Source organism: Apodemus sylvaticus, chromosome X (assembly GCF_947179515.1).
Source record: "Apodemus sylvaticus chromosome X, mApoSyl1.1, whole genome shotgun sequence".
Taxonomy (NCBI): Eukaryota; Metazoa; Chordata; class Mammalia; order Rodentia; family Muridae; genus Apodemus; species Apodemus sylvaticus.
Genome location: NC_067495.1, coordinates 121145041 through 121167090, shown reverse-complemented (window position 1 = coordinate 121167090; position 22050 = coordinate 121145041). Strand labels below are relative to the sequence as shown.

At 41.7% G+C, this 22050-nt stretch overlaps 1 pseudogene; it reads right to left on the bottom strand.

The window, feature by feature from the left end:
* Positions 1-10886: 10886 nt before the first annotated feature.
* Positions 10887-15521, bottom strand: LOC127674668 (cilia- and flagella-associated protein 97-like; annotated as a pseudogene).
* Between the last annotated feature and the right edge of the window lie 6529 nt (positions 15522-22050).

Here is a 22050-nt window from a genome sequence, read left to right as displayed (position 1 = left end):
ACTGATAAGTGGATATTAACCTAGAAGACTGGAATACCCAAAACAAAATCCACACATCAAATGAGGTACAAGAAGAAAGGAGGAGTGGCCCCTGGTTCTGGAAAGACTCAGTGTAGCAGTATAGGGCAAAACCAGATCAGGGAAGTGGGAAGGGGTGGATGGGACAACAGGGGGAGGGAAGGGGGCTTATGTGACTTTCAGGGAGTGGGGGGCTAGAAATCATTTACATTCATTTGAAATGTAAATAAAAATATATCGAATAAAAAAATACATAGAGAGAAAAAAGGAACTCCCATTTTTTTCCTAAAACATACTCCATAGAAGCATAGATTCAGAAAAATAGTCTAATATGAGAGAAAAACAAATAGTATAAGCTCAGTGGTAAATGGTAGCCAACATTGGAGCAGAATTGTGAATGGAATGAAGTAAAGGCAGCTGCTACCCTGATGTAGCTGTGCGGGAAAGCAGTCGAGCACTGCCATATTTCCTAACTTCTAAGAGAGACTCTGCAGAAATCCAGATTGTGTTTTGAACAGTGAAATCTTCTGATTTTTAAATCTTGGCTCAATTAAAACAGAGTGAAAGGAAGGGGGAAAGAAGAGGGAGGGAGGGAGCAAGGGAGGGAGGGAGGGAAATGAAAAGGAGACAAAAAGCATCGTGTGGAGGCAAAAGGTCTGACCTGATGGACACCACTGCTTTTTTTTAACTTTTGCTCTCATGTAGCCCAGGCTGGCCTCACAGTCGCTATGAAGCCTTGGCTGCTTTCAAACTCCTGATTCTCCTGTTTTTATTTTTCCAAGAACCAAGGAACTAGCCATGCATCGCCATGCTCAGCATGCTCTAAGATGTTCCGCAGTGTCTCATGTGGGGCCTGTACTTGTCCCCACACCCTGAACTATATTAAGGATCTTATTTTGGTTGATTTTGTTTTGTCCCTGGGAAAGATTATCTCTTTAGTAAATTGAGACCATCTAGGTCTGGGTAAGAATCCTGAACTAAGAGAGTATCTCCCAGCTTTCTGGCCATGAGAACTGAGGACACTAGGCCATGGAAAATCTCCACTTGTTGTACTAGGACATGGTATGTCCGGCCATGTTCACTGTGCCTGGCTTTCTTCCATTTGTTCTGTTTTTTTTTTTTTTGTTTTGTTTTGTTTTGTTTTTAAACAGGGTCTTGATACATAACCAAGACTGTCCTGGAACTCGTTTTATAGACCAGGCTGATGTTGAACTTTTGATGATACACCTGCTGTTGCTCCCCAAGTGCTACTGTTATGGACATGCACCACCACAGCTAGCTTGAACTCTCTTCCTCCTCCTCCTCCCCCCCCTTTTTTTCTTCCTCCTTCTTCTACTCCCTCTTCTGCCTTCCTCTTTTGTTTCATTGATAGGGTCTTATGGTGTAGCTTTGTCTGTCCTGGAACACACTATGTAGACCAGACTAGCCTGGAACTCAAAAACGTCTGTCTGCCTCTGCCGTCCTGAGTACTGGGATTAAAGGGGTGCATGCACACCATGCCCTGCCTTGCCCTTGAGCTCTGTTCTTGACACAGATGATGATTAGTTAGAAAACAAGGAAGTCAAGGAAAATTGACTGTTCAAACAAAATTTGATGAAATATCATTAAAAATATTGTTAAGCTGGGTATAGTGGAATGCACCTGTAACCACAGCATTCCAAAGGCAGAGGCAAAGGGTAAGTCCAAGTTCAAATTCATTCTCATCTACATGAGTAGTTTGAGACCATCTTAGGCTATGTGAGATACTATTTTGAAAATATTGACAAAAACATCCTTTAAGGATATCTAACAAAGATAATCTAATAGTTCATTAGCCAAGATTACGTGAGATTCATCCTTAGGATGGGATAGTTCCGCATGATGAAATTTATTTATTTATTTATCTATTTATTTGTTTATTTGTTTATTTATTTATTTATTTATTTATTTATTTTTATGCTAGGGACAAAATCCAGGAATTTGTGCATGCTAAGTTTTTGTGATATCACTGAATTATACACCTAACTCCCTCTAATAGTTACTGAGTTAATAGATAGACAATAGGCAGAAAACTGCATGATCCTCTTAAATTATTGACTTTATTACTATTAATTTGTGCGGGTGTACACATGTCAGGAACATGTGTGGTGGTCAGATGATGCCTCACCGGAATCTGTTTTCTCCTTCTTTGTTTTCTTTTTCAAGGTAATTTAAGTTTTATTATTTTTTCACTTTTTAAAATTAAATATATTCTTTATTTGCATTTCAAATGTTGTCCCCTTTCCTGGTTTCCCCCCATGAAAATCCCATAAGCCATCTTCCCTTCCCCAATCAACCCTCTCCTGCTTCCCTGTCCTGGTATTCTCCTACACTACGGCATCAAGTCTTTCCAGGACCTGTCCAATAAAACCTAGCCAATTACCCAGGTCTAGGGAAGTCATGGATCTTGGAGGAGGACATAAAAGCACCTGCCACTACTAAACAGCATAATCCTTAAATTGTATTATGCATTTAGGGACACACACACATAGACATACACATATATATTTATACACACACACAAACACACACACGTGTGTGTATAAATATGTGTGTGTGTGTCTATGTGTGTGTGTGTATTTAGCAAAAGTAATGAAAAGAAGAGGCCATAAATTTAAAAGAGAATGAGGGGAGTGTATGGGAGGCTTGGAGGGAGGAAAGGGAAGGGGAGCATGATGCCATTACAGTATAAATCACAAAAGTAAAAGGTTGTCAGCCCAGCAAAATTATTCATATCCTGAGTGTTCCCCCTTTCCCTATGTGCCAATCAAATCAGAATGTGAAGTCAAACTCCCACTAAGGTGATAAGACATAGTCACCACCTTAGTCGTGGGTTAAAGATAGAAGTCATCTTGATCAACTGTACTGGGCAGCCCATTTGGGATCTTGGTATAAAATGAGTTGCCCTTTTACAGAAAGAACTGCTGGGCCTAAATGGGACAACTCAGTGTTTAAGAGCACTGACTGTTCTTTCAGAGGTCTTGGGTTAGATTCCCAGCATCCACACTGTGGTTTACAAACTGCCTGTAACTCCAGTTCCAGGGATCTGAGTCCCTCTTCTGGCCTCTGCAGGCACCAAACATACAGACAGGCAAAACACCTATACACAGAAAAGAAAGTAACAAAAAAAAATTACAAAAAATAATTTATTTGCTGGGCTACTTGGCTTAAACAAGCTACTTGGTCACACAAACAATGTGTCCCTTTGAGTGGCACTCACATTATCACACTGCTGACTATCTCATTAACACCCATGTTATTGCCTTAATTAATGTGTCCCGAGAATAATCTGGACTAATTCAATGCTTATTTATGATACCAATCTTTTTGAGGCAGGATCTTGCTATGGAGTGCTAGCTAGCCTGTAGCTCACTATGTAGACCAGGCTGACGTTAAACTCCAGGTGATGGCCCTGAATTTCTGTCTATGCCAATCAGTTCCTGGGATTATAGGCATGTGCTGCTATGCTTGGCTGATACTATTTTTTAAACATTTTTAATTAAACAGGGACAGATGGAGATTGTCTTAATGTGATTTAAAAAATTAAAAAAAAATAGACTTCAAGTAAAAAGCCAGAATCATGTTTTTTTTTCCTCCTGTGTGTTTTTCTGTGATGAAGAAAGTACTAAAGCAGATGCTACAATTTGGAATTGAAAAAAATCTTTTAATTTAACCATCTACTGGAAAAGAGACAAAATTCTTTCAGTATCAGTCTCTGAATGAAGATGCATTGCTACCCCTACCACTGAATTTATTTTGTAAATAACACGCTCATGGGAGAGCTAACAAGTTGAGGAGGCCTTGGATGCCCTGGCTGGAAGTGGCATAGTTGGCTCAACAGAAAAGGTCAGAATTTCTCTGTGGCCTGATGTTAAGCTACCACAACAGATTCTAAAACATAGAATCAAGAGGTGTTGTGCAATGAATGGCCCAGGACTGGTGGCTGGAGGAGGAGGAGGTAGGAGAGAGAGAGAGAGACAGAGACAGAGACAGAGAGACAGAGAGACAGAGAGACAGAGAAAAGGAAGGTTGATAATATGGAGCCTGTCTGCTACAGGAATATTTATAAGAAGGAGCTCCTGGAGGCTTATGGGAAACCATTTAACTAGGATAGAGAAATACTTAAGGACTAGATAAGGGGTTTAGTGCTCACTACATACTTTCCTTACCTAGGTTCCTATTGTTTAGTACATTTTGCAGTGTTGGAGATCAAATCAGAGGCCCCATATAGACTCTGTATCCCTGAACTATAGTTCTAGTGCTGTGCTTTGCTACAGAAACAACTTGACCTTTGCAGTAGTCACAGAGCTTGTTCTGTTTCTTCTTTGCTCCCATTTTCAGGTGTTTAGACTGCTTATAATCTTTACATTCCACATGTCACTGGTGAGGCTAGCCTTAAATTTCATACAATAGCAGCAGCAGGATTATCGTAATCATCATAATCATTATTATTATTATCGTAATTATTTAGTAGTAGTGCTATGACCTTAAACTCTCTCCACCTTCTGAGTGCGGGGATTTTGAGGATGCACCAACAGGCCTGGTTTATGCAGTGCCAGGCTTACTACATGCTAGGCAAGCTCTGTCAGCGGAGCTCCATCTCCAGTCTGGAATGCAAGGGCTTATTCATGTTAGACAAGTCGGGTCTATTTTTACCTTTTCTCTTTTGGGACTGCATCATACTAATATGGCTGGGTTGGCTGAGAGCTGAGTCAGTAAACCACACTGGCTGTGAGCTTGGCATGCTCCTCCCTCAACCTCCGGACCAGTTAGGATTACACACTCACCACCTAGGCCCAGCTTTTATGTTCTTCAGCTCTTAACCACTTTTTTTGTTGTCCAAGGTTAAAAGTTGACAAGTGTGGTAGGTTTATAATGAAACCTATACAACTCTGATTATGTAGTTCTTTGTTAGGCTTCCGATCTTAGATGTAAGATTCAGGTAGAATCTTCAGACAGAGCTATTTTGAATACAAAATTTCCTCAGGCCTTCAATGTATAAAATGAACATTTTGGTTCACTTTTTTTTTGGTTTACTTTTATTTTACTTGTTTTTTTGTTTTTTAAAATTTTAGTGTGTGTGTGTGTGTGTGTGTGTGTGCGCGCGCGCACGTGCACATACCTGCATGACATAGAACATATATGAAGGTCAGAGAACAACTTGCAGCAGTCAGTTTTCTCCTTCCACCATGTGCATCCCGGGAATTGAACTCAGGTCATTGGGCTTGGTGGCAGACACATACCCTCCGAGCCATCTTGTTGGCCCTCACTTTTACTCTTTGACTTGAATTTCTCTACAGTAGTTTCACCCTGACATCTCTCTTTCAGTATTGTCCTTTCTGTTTTTCCTTTCTTATAAGTCCTATAGGGTTACTTTTTTTTTTTTTTGGCTTATAGATAATTTTATTTTTCTTTATGATATGGAGTCTCATTGTGTTGCTCAGGCTGACTTGTAACTTGTGACACTCCTGTGTCAGCCTCCTGAATGCTGGGATTTCAGGCCTGCATCGTCATACTTGGCTGACTGTATTTGGTTCTGTATCATCAACATCTGTTTGCCTTAGCCCTGTTCCAAACTTGACTTGGCTTGCCAAATCCAACTTTGCTATTTTCTTCTGGAAAAGGCCACTGATCAAAGACCAGTGGTTGAAGCAAGGAAAAAGGTTTATGTGGAAAACTAGCAAACAAAGAACCTGAAGGGTGCTGGCTATGGTGACCTTTTGTCTTAGCTTTAGGGAAGCAAAGGCAGGCGGATCTCTGTTAAGTTGAGGCCAGCCTGGTCTACAGAGAAAGTTCCAGGACAGCCAGAGCTCCACAGAGAAACCCTGCCTTGAAAGAGTTAAACCAAGCAACAAAACAAAGAAAAGGAAAAGCTGGAAGGCAACATAAATCATGTTAGAGAGCTCAGTTTGCCAAAGGGCTTTATAGGAAGGATCTGGGGAAGATTATGCAGGGTAGAATTGATGTCTGCACATCTCCAGGGGCTGTTCCAATAACCTGGAACAGAATGTTGTTTTAATCGCTGTTATCTTGGTGTGCTCATTCTTGAAAGGGAGGAGAGATTCAGTAACTTGAGGTCAAATCAACCTTGTGCAGTTCTACACAAACTGTTTTTTAAATGGCTCATCTATCTACATGCAGAATTGAGAGGAAACAGTCTGACCCGAAGGTCAAGGCAGCAAAAGAGATGTGCGATTGGAAGGCAGAGAGGCCAAGCTTTTCTACTGAGTTAGTCACTCATTGGACATGTGCGGGGCTCAGTACTTTCAGCCAAAGTGGACTCCATGTTCCTGAAAAGTAACCTAGGCAACCATTATCCTCATTAGGCACACAGCAGAAGTGCTGTTGACAGCAAGGCTAGTGGGAGACTAATAATATATTGTGCAGCTGCATGACCTCCAAAAATTAGAAAATTTAAAATGGACAGAAAGAAAGAGAAGCTAGCAGGTTTATTGAAGTTTCCCCTCCATTACAGATGTTCTCAAGGACACGCAGGATCTTTTAATACACACGTTTAGATGGTCTTTAGTTTCCTAAGAGTTCTGTTTCCATTGTGATGAATTTAAAGGAGATTTGTGTGCCATGATTTTTCTTCTGCTTTATTTTTAAAAGACATTTTGGATATACTGAGCCCACCTTTTTAAACCCTTTACTCCTTGAACTTCTCATTGGCATGGCTTGTGTCTTTTACCTGTTTGTGAGTTTGTCTTGCAGTGCTGAGGAGTGACACCAAACTCCCCTGTATGCTAGGGAACTGGTTACCTTGTACCCCAGCTCCCTGTTCAATTTATTTTGAGACAGAGTCTCACCAATTGCTGACACTGGCCTTAAATGTGTGCTTCCTGGCAAATCACCCAAGTAGCTGGGATGACAGTCATATGCCACTAGGCTTGACTTCTTTTACTATGTTTTATTTATGTTGAGTCTCATGGGGACCCTGCTGGCCTTCAACTTGATGAGTATCTGAGAATGGCCTTGAACTCCTGATGCTCCTCTCCACAGCCTTAAAACCCCTGTGGACCTTATAATTTACTCTTCTCTCCTGGAATGAGTCTTTCTTTTCCCTTCGGTGTCTTCCTTGAGTTCAGTTAACATTCCTTTCATACTCTTCTGTTTCTATCACTAAGTTTTCTATCTCCTGCAGATCGTTAAAAGAAAACATTTTTTTTTATTTTTATTTTGCTTGGCTGAGTGTTTTTTGCATATGTGCTTGTGCATGCTTGTGCCTGCGGGGGCCAGAAAAGGGCACTGGATATCCTGAACTGGAATTACAGATGGATGGCTGTAAGCCATCATATGGATCCTAGGAACCAATCCTTGGTCCTCTGCGAGAACAAGTGCTCTCACCACTGAACCATCTCTGCAGTCCAATCCCTCAGCTTTGTGGCTCTTTTTATCACAAGGGTTTTTTTTTGTTTGTTTGTTTTTTCAAGACAGGGTTTCTCTGTATAGAACCCATTTTAGCACCTAACCACCATCTGTAACTCCAGGTTGAGGGAATCTGATGGTATCTTCTGTCTTTCCTGGACACCACACACACACACACACACACACACACACACACACACAATACACAGACATACATTCAGGCAAGTCATGCACACACAGAAAGTAAAAATAAATAAGCCTTAAAAAACAGGTTGGCAGTGGTGGCGCATGCCTGTAATCCCAGCACTCTGGGAGGCAGAGGCAGGCAGATTTCTGGGTTCTAGGACAGCCAGGGCTACACAGAGAAACCCTGTCTCAGAAAAACAAAACAACAACAACAACAACAACAACAACAAAACCAAAACCAAAAAAGGTTGGACTCAGCAGAGTGGACTGTCACAAGCATGCAGTGGTCACAGTCTGGAGGAGGCAGCAGGAGAATCAGGGGTTCAACGAAGTCCTTGGCTCTACATCTAGGTCAAGGTCATCAAAAACAAAAACAAGCAAGCATGCAATAAAGAAATACAAGGAAAAAGAAATATAAAATTAGGACTGAGGAGATGGCCCAGTGGGCAAAAAAGCTTGCTGTTAGGTGTTGGAGAGGGTGCGGAGAAAGAGGAACACTCCTCCACTGCTGGTGGGGTTGCAAATTGGTACAACCACTCTGGAAAGCAGTCTGGCGGTTCCTCCGAAAACTGGGCACCTCACTTCCAGAAGATCCTGCTATACCACTCCTGGGCATATACCCAGAGGATTCCCCACCATGTAATAAGGATACATGCTCTACTATGTTCATAGCAGCCCTATTTATAATTGCCAGATGCTGGAAAGAACCCAGGTATCCCTCAACAGAAGAGTGGATGCAAAAAATCTGGTATATCTACACAATGGAGTACTATTCAGCCATTAGAAACAATGAATTCATGAAATTCTTAGGCAAATGGATGGAGCTAGAGAACATCATACTAAGTGAGGTAACCCAGACTCAAAAGGTGAATCATGGTATGCACTCACTAATAAGTGGTTATTAACCTAGAAAACTGGAATACCCAAAACATAATCCACACATCAAATGAGATACAAGAAGAAAGCAGGAGTGGTCCCTGGTTCTGGAAAGACTCAGTGAAACAGTATTTGGCAAAACCAGAACGGGGAACTGGGAAGGGGTGGGAGGGAGGACAGGGGAAGAGAAGGGGGCTTACGGGACTTTCGGGGAGAGGGGGGGCTAGAAAAGGGGAAATCATTTGAAATGTAAATAAATTATATCGAATAAAAAAAATATGATAGAAAAAAAAAAAGCTTGCTGTTGAGCCTGAAAACCTGAGTGTCATCTCTGGGTCCTACCAGAAGGAAAGAACTGACTTAAGCTAGTTTTCCTCTCACCTCCACCCATGAGGTGAAAGACCCTGCCCCATCCCCACTTCAAAGTTAAGAATAATAAGGTTATGAAAAAAAAGTATAGATGCTTGCTTTTCTCTTATTGTACCTTCATACAGATGCTGTGGGTTAGTTTTTGTTTTTGTTTTTGTTGTTTTGTTTTGTTTTCCTCATTGTGATAGGGTATCCCCAAATTTACTGGTTCAGTGGTAATAATGCTATCAGGTCAAATTTTGGTTGCCTTATTTAGTTGACTGGCTCAAGAGCACCCTCTTCTGTTGGTACAATGAGGCACAATTTCTTTGATGAACCTAGCTTTTGGAGGAGGAGGAGGAGGAGGAGGAAAAGAGGGGAGAAGGAAGAGGGGGAAAGGAGGAGCAGGGCCATTTGATTAATGGCTGTGATGCTACTCCACCAGCAAGCCAATTTCTTTTTTTCTATCTTCTTGCCTCCATAAGATTTCTAGCTCTGTCTGGTGCAATGTTTGACACCTTCCTTTGGAGATTTATCGAGTGCTATGACTCCCTAGGCTTCACACCTGCCCTTTGTATTCACTTAGGGTGGGCCCTTTTTCCCTTTCAAGTACATACTGCAGGTGAGCATAGGTTTTGTTAGTGATGGTACTCTACAGAACTCCCTTCTCTTTTTCCCATTTCCTGCCTGACATTTCTAATAAATGGAGTGGTCTTTAGTGACTGTTTTCGGATACAATTTCTTCAGGGTTTATCTGTGCACTACATAGTATGTACCACCAGTATTTTATTCCTTTTATAAGTGTGTAATCTTCCATTGTATAGATATCTCATATTTTCCTTACTCGAAGACTGGTTAATGGACATGTTGGACCTTTCCAATATTTGGCTATTATCTGACTGGACTTTGTTTTATTGTTACAGGGGATTGACCCTCATACATATAAACTGTACTACTGAAATGTACTCTAGCACCATTTTGGCTATTATGAATAATGTCACTGTACTGGCTGGTTTTATGTGTCAACTTGACACAGGCTAGAGTTTTCACAGAGAAAGGAGCTTCATGAGATCCAGTTGTGGGGTATTTTCTCAATTAGTGATCAGGTGGGAGGGCCCCTTGTGGGTGTTGCCATCCCTGGGCTGGTAGTCTTGGTTTCTATAAGAGAGCAGGCTGAGCAAGCCAGGGGAAGCAAGCCAGTAAGAAACATCCCTCCATGGCCTCTGCATCAGCTCCTGCTTCCTGACCTGCTTGAGTTCCAGTCCTGACTTCCTTTAGTGATGAACTGCAACGTGGAAGTGTAAGCTCAATAAACTCTTTTCTCCCCAACTTGCTTCTTGGTCATGATGTTTGTGCAGGAATAGAAACCTTGACTAAGACAGTCACTGTGAAGATTTGTGCACAAGTTTTTTGCAAACATATGTTTTCATTTATCTTGGGACTATACCTGGAGATAGGATTAGTAGGACTTTTAAGAGCCATATGTTTGGCATTCTGAAGAATGGCTAAATGGTATTACCGAGTGCTTGTATGAGGGACTAGGGATTGGCTCAGTTGGTAGAATGCTTGTGGAGAATGGTTGAGAACACTGTGATTCTATGTCATGGTACATGCCTGCAATCTCACCAGTAGGAGAGGTATAGGCAGGAAGGTCAGGAATTTAAAGTTCTACTTGGCTAAATAGTGAGTTTGAAGCCGGCCTGAAATACATGAGTCCATGTCTAAAAAACAATCCAAAACAAAGTAGTTGTATCATTTTACATTCCTACCAGCACTGTACAACAGTATCCATATGTTCACATTTTCAACATTTGTCATCTTTTTAACTGTAGCCACCCTGGTGATGTGCCATCATCATTTTCATTTGTATTTCCTTAATGATTACTCCCATAATTGAACATCTTTTCAAGCCTCATTGACTACTTGTATACTTTTGTTTTTGACATCCATCTAGCTCTACCTCCCAATTGTTGGGTTGTTGGGATTAAGGGTGTGCACCACCATGCCTGGCCATTTATACTTTTTTTTTTTAGCATTTTAAATCTCTACCATAAGAACATATATTACACTTTTTATTTAGAAAAGATAAAGGAGACAAAAACCAAGTTAAAAAAATAGCTTTTGATATTTTTACTCAGTGGGCTATAATGGCCAAGAGTAGATCTTACTCATCGGTCGGACAGTGAAGGATTGAGGCAATTCATATTCTGATGGTAGTCCAGAGCGTTTCATGCCAACTGTGGGCTTCACAGCTTCAAGCCGTTTCAGTAAGGCTCTATTTTCTCTTTCCATCCGTTGTTGTTCCCTCTGTCTGTTGAGTGCACTATGATACAACTTAGGGGGATGGCTGATCAATCTGGGAGTTGTGCTTTTGTTTCCTGGTTTTTCAGCCTGTCTTGACAGTTCTTTCAAAAGCCTCTGATTTTCCCAATTAATCTGTCTCACCTCTTCTCTGTGAAAGAGCAGTTTTTCCTAGGTGGTACTGAAGGCTGCTCAGAGTGATGTTTCTTTTTTTGGTTTTTTTGGATTTGTGTTTTTTGTTTGTTTTGTTTGTTTGTTTGTTTGTTTTTGAGACAGGGTTTCTCTGTGTAGCCCTGGCTGTCCTGGAACTCACTCTGTAGATCAGGCTGGCCTCCAGCTCAGAAATCTGCCTGCCTCTGCCTCCCAAGTGCTGGGATTAAAGGCGTGCGCCACCACCGCCAGGCTCCTCATACACATCCTAGCACACATTTTCTAGTCTTTTATCTTTTACTTTTTGATCATGTGATTGGCCCAACTCAAACAACTAGGCAGGGCTGATATCTGGAGTTGACAAAGGCGTTACATCTGTTACATTGTCTTCAGATTCATTATAGTCACCAGTTTTTTGTTTTGTACTGGAAAGCTGTGCACTTGATTTTCTTCCTGACTTGCGCTTCTGTTTTGGTAACGACGGGGTTACACTAGAAATACTGAGGAGCGTGAATCAGATTTATTTTGCATGTCAGATCCTATATCTGAGCAATCTGAGCTTGATCTTAAAGATGAGGAAGACAAAGAGGAGAAGGAATTGATTTTGGAATACTTCTTACTCATTTTTTTAAATTTAATGTATTGATATATTTATTTACATTTCAAATGATTTCCCCTTTTCTGGACCCCCACTCCCTGAAAGTCCCATCAGTCCCCTTCCCTCCCCCTGTTTTCCCACCCAACCCTTCCCACTTCCCTGTTCTGATTTTGTTCTAAACTGCTTCACTGAGTCTTACCAGAACAAGGGGCCACTCCTCCGTTCTTCTTGTACCTCATTTGATGTGTGGATTATGTTTTGGGTATTCCAGTTTTCTAGGTTAGTATCCACTTATTAGTGAGTGCATACCATGATTCATCTTTTGAGTCTGGGTTACCTCACTTAGTATGATGTTCTCCAGCTCCATCCATTTGCCTAAGAATTTCATGAATTCGTTGTTTCTAATGACTGAATAGTAGTGGATGCAAAAAATGTGGTATGTATACACAATGGAGTACTATTCAGCCATTTTTTTAAGTTACTAAAGGTCTTAGCTGACTTAGACCTCATGTACTTCTTCCCATCATCACTGCATTCCTCTCCATCTGTGTAGTAATCTTTCTCACTTTTCGAAATCTTAGGAATTCTATTTAGAACGGGTAAGTGTAACTTATGACCTTTTGTGGCATCACAGGATTCTTTTTGATCTTGAAGAAATCAACAATAAGGAACTTCTTGTTTGTGTAGGATCATTTTGTACATGTTGTTCCTTTGAAGAACATTTTGCTTTTCTTTCCTTTCTTTTCTGAGTAAGGTAATTTTTCTTTGTTTGTATCCCAAGTTTCAAGTTCACATTTTTTTGTGTCATTATCTATTTTCTCTTTAAGATCATCATTTTATATTCCAAATTTCAAGTTTACATTTTTGGTGTCCTTATTTATTCCTTCCTTAAGATCATCATCACTTGTCAAAAATGGAGTTACTTTCACATTTCTTTGCATCTTCAAAATCACTGTCAAAGAAAGAATGGTCCACTTCACCTTCTTTTTTTTTTTTTTTAAAAAAAGACTTATTTACTTATTTTATGTATATGATCATACTGTCCTTGACACACCAGAAGAGGGCATAGGGTCCCACTACAGATGGTAGTGAGCCACCATGTGGTTGCTGGGAATTGAACTCATGACTTTCAGAAGAGCAATCAGTGCTCTTAACCACTGAGCCATCTCTCCAGCCCCTGCACTTTACCTTCTGAGATATCTCCAACTGAGCCATGTTGCCAAAAGTATATCGGACTGGGCACCCCAGGTGTCACCTTTACATCCACAGTGTCTAAAAAAAGACCTCCAACAGATAGGTAAACATTTAAAGAATGGTTATCCCACAAAGAGGTCTGGAGACTTAAGGCTCAGCCCAGGTTCTTGCTCTTTGCTTCCTGGGAACTGTGGCTATTAAACAGCTCTCGCGCCACACAGAGCATTCTCCACTTGTACATTTTTATTGATATATATTTATTTCTTTATTTTGGTCTTTCGACAGTGTCTAACTTTGAATACCAGACTAGCTCTGACTTTTTTGTTTTGTTTTGTTTTTTGGATTTGTTTTGTTTTGTTTGAGACAGGGTTTCTTGTATAGCCCTGGTTGTCCTGGAACTCACTCTGTAGACCAGGTTGGCCTGGAACTCAGAAATCCTCCTGCTTCTGCCTCCCAGAGTGCTGGATTACAGGCATGCACCACCACTGCCCGGCTAGCTCTGACTTCTTAGTAATCCTCCTGCCTTTACTTCCTGAGTCCTGGGATTAAAGAATTGTCTTACCTTGGTCTAGAGGGAGAGATGGCTCAGTGGTTAAGAGCACCGACAGCTCTTTCAGAGATCCTGAGTTCAAATCCCAGCAACCACATGGTAGCTCACAACCATCTGTACAGCTACAATACACTCATATATGTAAAATAAATAAATAAATCTAAAAATGGAACCAGTCTACCTTATCCAGATTATTTTCAATATTCTTTATGCATAATTATTATTTCATATATATTTGCAAATATTTTTTCCATTCTGTTGGCTTTCTTAAGATTTATTTATTTTATGTATATGAGTACACTGTAGCTATCTTCAGACACCAGAAGAGGGTATCAGATCTCATTACAGATGGTTGTGAGCCACCATGTGGTTGCTAGGAATTGAACTCTGGACCTCTGGAAGAGCAGTCAATCAGTGCTCTTAACCACTGAGCCATCTCTCCAGTCCCTCTGTTGGCTTTCTTTTTATCTTAAAACTTTTATTTAATGCATGAGTGTTATATATATATATATATATATATATTACACTATCTATCTATCTATCTATCTATCTATCTATCTATCTATCTATCTATCTATCTACCTACCTATCACTCTATCATACATGCTAGAAGAGGGCATCAGATCCCATTATGGATGGTTGTGAGCCACCGTGTTGTTGCTGGGAATGGAATTCAGGACCTCTGGATTCTTAACCACTGAGCCATCTCTCCAGCCCCCTATTGGCTTTCTCTTCATTGTCTCCTTTACTCATATATCTTTGAGATGGGGTTCTATTATATAATTCAGTATGGTCTGAAACTCACTGTAGCCCAGACTGACCTCTAACAAATTATCTTCCTGCTTTAGTCATTTTATAGGCATGCACCACAATTCTCAGCTATCTTTTCACTTAAAAAGTGTTACATTCATTTTGCATGTATATGTGTATGTTTGTGTGTGCATGTGCACGTGTGTGTGTGTGTGTGTGTGTGTGTGTGTGTGTGCACGTGTGTGTTCAAATGACAATTTGCCAGTGTGTGTTCTCTTTTTTCACAGTGTGGATTCTAGGGATTGAATTAGGCTGTAAGGATAGGTTACAAAAGCCTTTAACTACTGAGTCATCTCGTTAGCCTTCTCGTTCTTTTTTCCTTCTTTCTTTCTCTCTTTCATTTGGTTGAATGTCTTTATCACACTCCATCTTATTTCTTGACACAGGGTCTGTCACTGAACCTGGAACTCAATGACTTGTCAAGAATCACTGGCCAGTAAGCTCCAGGAAATCTCTCATCTCTGCCTCCCCAGCGCTAAGATTACAGACATATCCTGCCACCCCTGAGTTTATGTGGCTACTAGGGTCTATACCTAGGACTTCATGCATGCATAGTAAGCCAACTAACACATCTCCTCAGTCCCTTTGTGAGACAGAGCCTTGGGTAGCACAGGCTGACGTTGAGCTCTGTAGCTGACACTGACTTTGAACTCTTGATCCTCCTGTCTCTACCTCCTGGGAGATGAGATTACAGCCACCATAACCAGCTTACTAGTGTTTTTGATGATGTGTTTAAAAAAAACATACTATTTAAACCAAGGGTTTTAAAACATTATTCACTCATTTTAAAATACTTTAAAGAGCTAGAGAGGTGGCTCATCAGTTAAGAGTGTACTTCCAGAGGACCTGGGCTCAGACTGGTACCCACATCAGGCAACTTTCAGCTCCGGGAGTTTTGGACACTTCTTTCTTTTTGGAGTAAACACACACACACACACACACACACACACACACAAATAAGTAAAATAAACTTTTAAGTTTTGCTTATTTTGTGTGTGTGCATTGTGCAGTGTATCTGTATGTGATATATGTACATATATGTAGAAAGCTATGCATACCTTTGCTCTCATGAAAGTCAGAGGAGCTCAGGGTGTCCTCTATCATTTTCTGTGTAATTCGATTTTTTCGAAGCGATTTTTTTTTCCTGCCCTCTGCAGCACTGGGGTAAGAAGCACGCGTGAGGGTTTTACATTAGTGCTAGTATCCCGGTGGCTGCCCACCCCATTGAGCCCTCACTCCAGCACTTTTATTCACTCTTGACTCCTTTCACCGAAGAAAATTTTCCTCAGCATCAGGTATGTCTGTTCATAAAATAGGTCTGTACAAATCAAACATTTATCGATAACAAATTATTAAGAAATTTATTTTAGGCATGTCATGGTGGCGCACAACCTTAATATCAGAACTAGGAGGTAGAGGCAAGTTGATCTCTGTGAGTTTGAGGACAGACTGGCATAGATAGTGAATTCTAGGTCAGTCAGGGTGATACAGTTAAACCCCAGCTCAAAAAATAAATAAATAAAATAAAATAACAAAGAAAATTATTTTAGAGAAATTCCTATATACATGTGTAGTGACTATTCATGGCTGTCAATTTGACTATATCTGGAATGAACTATAATCCAGAATTGGAAGGCTCACCTATGATTCTAATCTGGAGATAACAAGTTTCTGACCTGGATCTTGGTCTGGAGATCTTGAAGCATAGTGACTATGAATTCCACAAGATTAAGACAAGGAGATCTCCAAGTTCAAGGTAATCTGGGATTAAAGGCGAGGTGGTACACACCTTTAATCTCGGCCACACCCTCTGCTAGAGACCTATATAAGGACATTGGAAGAAGGAATATTTACTATCTTCACCTGCTTGCCATGTGGGACTGAGTAACTGCTAGATCCTTGAACTTCCATCCACAGCTGCTGCTGACCATTGTTGGGGAGTTGGACTACAAGCTTTAAGTCATCAGCAAATTCCCTAACTATATAGAGACTCCCCATACGTTCTGTGACTCTAGATAACCCTGACTAATAAAACGTATAATTTTGTCATTTATTGAAGACAAAATTAAGATTGCACACTAACAAAATGCCTATTCTTTTTACATATAGAATTAAATCTTGGCTGGATATTTGATACTGCAGGATATAGATAATCTTCAATATTTTTTTTTGTTTTTTGTTTTTTGTTTTTTGTTTTTTGAGACAGGGTTTCTCTGTGTGGTCCTGGCTGTCCTGGAACTCACTCTGTAGACCAGGCTGGCCTCGAACTCAGAAATCCTCCTGCCTCTGCCTCCCAAGTGCTGGGATTACAGGTGTGCGCCACCACACCCGGCTGTAATCTTCAATATTTTACATAGTTGATCATTACTTTGATTTTGTAATTCTCATGATGTAACTGCCTCCTTGTATAAGTATGTATTACAAAATAGCAGAAGTGTGTTTAGTGTCATTTCAGAATGTGTTGGAAATTCTGTCCCAATCACAAGCCAAAGTGGTTTATTTATTTATTTATTTATTTATTTATTTATTTAAATGAAACCCAACAAGTCAGCTGCCTGCTAATCCTGGGCTGTGGATTATGCTATTCAAAGGCAAAGAGATCTTGGCTCTTGAGTACCAAGAGTAAGCTAAAGAAAGCATCCTTTAGGGACTGGAGAGATTGCTCAGTGGTTAAGAGCACTGACTGTGCTCTTCCAGAGGTCCTGAGTTCAAATCCCAGCAACCACATGGTGGCTCACAACCATCTGTAATGGGATCTTATGCCATCTTCTGGTGTGTTTGAACATAGCTACAGTATACTCACTTATCATAAATAAAATCTTTGAATGAATGAAAGAAAGAAAGAAAGAAAGAAAGAAAGAAAGAAAGAAAGCATCCTTTAAATCCAGCACTGTGTACCAATGACATTCTGGAGGAATGGCACTCAAGAGGTTATAGGGATTATGGACTGTTGGGTGGATATCTATAACCCATTTGTTTATCTCACTTAAGTCTTGTACCACTCTATAATCATTAGTTCTAGGCTTCTTGACTGTCAGGAGAGGGAGTGTTCTGGGCCAATTGACATGGTCTCAGGATCCCCACATTTAATAGCCTCCTAATATGAGGGGTTCTGCCTTCCCTGGAAACCAGGGACATGGGATACTGTCTATACAGGCTCTGCCCCTGGCTTGTGCTCAATCCAAATTGGGATCCAATGTTTAGCTATCTTGTCTCCTCCTGGCTCTGCCAAAACACTGGGGGAAGTGATCTAGCCAAGTAGTAATATAGTCCTCTGAGATGGGGAGGGGCTCAAGCAACTGGTACTCTTCAGCAGAGTGGTGGTCAGGACATGAATAGACTTCCCTTCCCATGAATCTAAGAGTTTGGCTCCTTCTGGGGAGAAATGTAGTTGTGCCTTCATTTTTGTCAACAAATCTCTCCCCAAGAGAGCGTATGGACACTCAAGTACAAGGAGAGAGTGGGATACCCTGCCCACTCCTAAGTCCAGTAGTCTGTGAGTATTGTTTAATTCCTGTTTCCCCTTAGACCTAGGATTTCTTTGAAGAGATTTTATCTTCAGGCTTCAGTAAGACAGAATGTTGAGCTCCACTATCTACAAGGAAACTGCTGGGTTTCCCTTCCACTTTTAGGGTTTCCCTGGGCTTGGGGAAGGGATACAAACCCCATCCATCATCTTTAGTTCCATCTTCTTTTTTTTTTAAAGATTAATTTATTTTATGTAAACGAGCACACTGTAGCTGTCTTCAGATGCATCAAAAAGGGCATAACCTTAACTACTGAGCCATCTCTCTAGCTCCTAGTTTCATTTTCTAAGGCTGGTTTAAAATATTAAAGTAGACTTCTTCTTCTCTTCTTCCTTCTTCCTTCTTCCTTCTTCCTTCTTCCTTCTTCCTTCTTCTTCTCTTCTTCTCTTTATAATAAGTACATTGGTTCTTTCTAAAGTTGGGGCATTCGTGATCCGTAGGGCCCCTTATCTCCTTCTTTGGAAGCCATCTGTCTTAGGCATCTCCTACAATCTTTTGGTTTGGCTGTTGCTACCAACGGGATCTTTGCCAGGTCACCAGTCTATTGCCTCTGCCCTTTCATCTGTCTTTCCTCCATTCGTTCTCTGCCACTATCACTAAATCTCTCAGACTCTTTTCTCCTAACCTCTCAACTCTCTGGAGCTTTCTCTAGATATCTGGTGCTGCCTGGTTAATAAAGGCTAGAGACACCTCTGCTTTTACTTCTGGTAATTCTGGGTCCATGGGGGTGTCCATGAGCCTCTCTAAGAAAGTAGCAGGACTCTCATTATCTCGCTGACTAATATGCATCTTAGCCAAACCTTCTTGCAGCTGCCTTGAGACCTGCCAACAGAGCCTGATAGTAAACCAAGAGTCTTCCCTTACCTTCAGTGGTGTTAAAATCCCAATCTGGACAGGTTAAGGGAAAGCCAGCCAGTCCCTCAGAAAACTGGGCATGTCACTTCCGGAGGATCCTGCTATACCACTCCTGGGCATATACCCAGAGGATTCCCCAGCATGTAATAAGGATACATGCTCCACTATGTTCATAGCAGCCCTATTTATAATAGCCAGATGCTGGAAAGAACCCAGGTATCCCTCAACAGAAGAGTGGATGCAAAAAATGTGGTATATCTACACAATGGAATACTACTCAGCAATTAGAAACAATGAATTCATGAAATTCTTAGGCAAATGGATGGAGCTGGAGAACATCATACTAAGTGAGGTAACCCAGTCTCAAAAGATCAATCATGGATGCATTCACTAATAAGTGGGTATTAGCCTAGAAAATTGGAATACCCAAAACATAATCCACACATCAAATGAGGTACAAGAAGAACAGAGGAGTGGCCCCTTGTTCTGGAAAGACTCAGTGACGCAGTATAGGGCAAAACCAGAACAGGGAGGTGGGAAGGGGTGGGTGGGAAGACAGGGGGAGGAAAGTGGGCTTATGTGACTTTCAGGGAGTGGGGGGCTAGAAAAGGGGAAATCATTTGAAATGTAAATAAAAAATATATCGAATAAAATTAAAAAAAAAAAGGGCAAGTCAGCATCAATAGGTGTTTGGTTATTGACGGGTTCCTCTGTGGAGCCAGGAACCAGTTTCCTGGCCTCTATCTGCATTCTCTCCCTCTCTTCTGTGGTGAAGAGAACCTGCAAAAGCTGTTGACAATCTTCTCAAGTGGGCTGGTGGGTGAAGAGGACTGTTTCTAAGTGATTAATTAAATCTTTGGGCTGGTCTGAAAAGGGGAAGTTTTGAGTTCTCCAGTTACAAAGGTCACTAGTGGCAAAGGGCCAATAGTGATGAGGTTGATTTTCTCTCGTCATTGACAAGCTCTGCTGCAGGCAAATGCAGGACAGAAGACTCCAACTCAGGAGGCAGCCCCTGTCTTTCGAGTCCCTGTAGCAGATCCCCTGTAGCAGATCCCCCTCCCCTGCCGGTGGTGCGGCAGCTGCTTGTGGCAGAGCTGCCTGCATTGGTGGCTGCTGTTCTACCTCCGGGTTTGAATGGGGGTGGAGTGGGATGGAAAGATAACCTCCGCTGCCCAGTGCCGGGTAGAGGGATGAAGCAAAAGGAGATGGATGATCCAGTGTCTCTTCCTTTGTATCCTTGAAGTTTTGGGGGGGGGGGGGCTAAGTCTTCTGCCTGTAGTCTGAGAAGAAAATAATTTAAGCCAACGGTCCTCTAGGCAGCCTCGCCAAATCACCATATAAGGTATTTGGTCCAGGTGGCTAAGTTTGGGTTTGAAAATGATTTTCTTAATCCCTTGGACCAATCCCAGGTCAAAGGATCCCTCTGGGGACCAGACAGTGATGAAAGTGGGTCACTCTGACCTGCAAAATGTGGTTAATTTATCTTTTTAAAATAATGACGGAGAGATTCTCTCCCCTTACTTTAACATCCGTAAAGTGGCTAAGGAACAACTCAGTGGGGTTGAAGGCTCCTGTCCCCTGTTCAACATCTGTCAGAAAGTTGCCCCATGCACAAAGCTCAAATCCAAGTGGATCAAGAACTTCCACATAAAACCAGGTTCACTGAATCTAATAGAAGAAAGAGTGGGAAAGAGCCTGGAGCGCATGGGCACAGGGGAAATGTCCTAAACAAAACTCCAATGGCTCATGCTCTAAGATCAAGAATTGATAAATGGGACCTCATGAAACTGGAAAGCTTATAAGGCAAAGGACATAATCAATAAGACAAAATGGCAACCTACAGATTGGGAAACAAATCTTCACTAATCCCATACCCAATAGAGGATTAATATCCCAAATATATAAAGAACTCAAGAAACTAATCACCAAAAAACCAAACAACCCAATCAAGAAGTGGGGTATAGGACTTCAAGGATGGAAATGGAGAGGAGCCTGAGGAAAATAAGGTCCATCGACAGGCCCAAAGTGGGATCCAGCTCAAGGGGAGGCTCCAAGGCCTGACACTATTACTGAGGCTGTGGAGTGCTCACAAAAGGGACCTATCATCACGACCGCACTCCAGAAGACCCAACAAGCAGTTGAAAGACTTAGATGTGGATATTTGCACCCACCCAATGGACAGAAGCGGCTGACCCTGTGGTTGAATTAGGGAAGGTTGAAAGAAGCTGAGGAGAAGGGTGACCCTGTAGGAGGACAGCAGTCTCAATTAACCTGGTTCCCTGCGATCTCTCAGACACTGGACCACCAACCAGGCAGCACACACCAGCTGATATGAGGCCCCCAACACATATACAGTAGAGGACTGCCGGGTCTGTGTTCATTCAGAGATGATGTACCTAACCCTCAAGAGACTGGAGGCCCCAGGGAGTTTAGAGTTCTGGTGGGGTGGAGGGTGGGGAGTGGGAACCTCCTCATGAAAACAGGAGGGTGGGGAGGAGGTATGGGGTGTGGATCAGTCAGTGTGGACGGAGCGGGGATAAAATATAGAGTGTAAGCCAGGCAGTGGTGGCGCATGCCTTTAATCTCAGCACTTGGGAGGCAGAGGCAGGTGGATTTCTGAGTTCGAGGCCAGCCTGGTTTACAAAGTGAGTTCCAGGACAGACAGAGCTACACAGAGAAACCATGTCTCGAAAAAAACAAAACAAAACAAAACAAAAAACAAAAACAAAAAATGGAGTGTAAAACAAATTAATTAAAAAAAAGAAAAATTTGTCCTTTCCTCTGTATCATGCAGGAACAAGAAATAACCAGCAGGTGGCGCTCACACACAAGGGAAACTTGTCCCTTCCTCTCAGTAAGGAAGGGACAGGAAATAATCAGAATGGTGGGCGTGGAAATGAAGCTACAGTAGAGCTGCCTGGGACAGACCTGCCCTGAGGCAGACAGGCCACCGCCTTATACAAATGACCAGAACCAGGCTAAGTCGTAGACGCACTCCACAGCCCTGCGTTGCTGTCCCACCACAGCTGAGGACACCTGCTTCTCAGCTGGGGACTCTCAGGCCTCTTAACAAGAAACAACACACACAACATTGACAGTTACTAAGGAGTTCATTTTTCATATCCCATTTTATCTCCACCCAGAAATTAGGCCACAAGCCAATTCCCCAGGTACTTATTCTCTCAGATAATCCAGCAGTCTGAGTTGCCCTGGGGCTAGATGATGCAGCCTCTTGGTTAGAAGAGCCTGAG